General features: G+C 45.5%; 1 protein-coding gene across 1 annotated transcript in view; it reads right to left on the reverse strand.

Annotated features, from left to right (window-relative positions):
- ARHGEF37 (Rho guanine nucleotide exchange factor (GEF) 37) overlaps positions 1-1,203 on the reverse strand; it is a 40,001-nt gene that overhangs the window by 25,278 nt on the left and 13,520 nt on the right. The gene's annotated exons all lie outside the window — the stretch shown is intronic.

Raw genomic sequence — 1,203 nt, forward strand, 5'->3', positions numbered from 1 at the left:
AGGAGGAGGGGAGGTAACAAGAGGTAGCAGTCCTAGGGAAGATGTAACCCTTCTTAAAACAGGAAAGAAGAATAATTCATTGGAAAAGGCATACAAATGACTCTTAAATATACCAAAAGATAATCAACTTAAATAATAAGATAAATGCAAAATAAAACCATATTGAGACACTATTCTTCACCTATCCCAATGGCAAATATTCTAAAGTTTGAGAAGTATTCTAACCTTTGCTGGCAAGGCTGTGGGGAAACAGATACCCTAATATGTTGCTGATGGGAATATAAATTGGGAAATTTTACAATATTTATCAAAATTATTAATTTCCTTTGACCTAGCAATTCCACTTCTGGAAATTTACCTTANTGTCACCCACACCACGCTCAGCCAGTGAGCACACCGGCCATTCCTATATAGGATCCAAACCTGCGGCGGGAGCATTGCTGCGCTCCCAGTGCCGCACTCTCCCAAGTGAGCCACGGGCTTGGCCCCCCAGAAGGGTTTTAAACCTCAACTGTCCTAGTATGCTTCCTCCAAGACAACTCACAGATGCTGCTCAGGACCATTCTCTGGCCCCTCCCTGATAGCACCCGGGCCTCTTGCTCTTCTTCCTAAGCAGAAATCTTCAGACCAAATGTCCAGAAAAGATCAGCCATGAGGCTAAGAATAGGCAGAGCAGTTGGGAGCCCCCTCAGAAGCTGCAGGGGTGGGATTACCCGGCAGGACATGCCTACACTGACCATCTGCTGTCACCAAGGGTGCCCTGGAGCTTGGCTGATGGTTTTAAGTCACTACATTGTGGGGTGGTTGGTTATTTAGCAAAAGCTACTTGATACTGCAACAGTCAGTTAGGGCTGTGCTGCAGTTGTACTCTACACAGTGTCTCTTGCCTGTGGTTTGCCACAGTCTCCACTCTTCCCTTTTGTCTCACATCTGGCACCTTGCTTCCCTCATTTCTGTCATCTGCCTCGTTCCTGTAGCAATGTATTTACTGATGCTTGCAAAAGCCTAAGTTTGTAAGACCTATGAAGGGATAAATCAAAGGGGAAAATGGGTATAGTTTTATTTGGAGGCAGGTAGGGGCTAGGACATGAGTACTTGAAAAGGAGGGGGGATTGAAGAGTGAGAGAAAGATAAGGGAGAGGAGGAGGAGGGGAGGTAACAAGAGGTAGCAGTCCTAGGGAAGATGTAACCCTTCTTAAAACA

The sequence above is a fragment of the Galeopterus variegatus genome, unplaced genomic scaffold (assembly GCF_000696425.1).
Source record: "Galeopterus variegatus unplaced genomic scaffold, G_variegatus-3.0.2 Scaffold2203, whole genome shotgun sequence".
NCBI classification, from domain to species: Eukaryota; Metazoa; Chordata; class Mammalia; order Dermoptera; family Cynocephalidae; genus Galeopterus; species Galeopterus variegatus.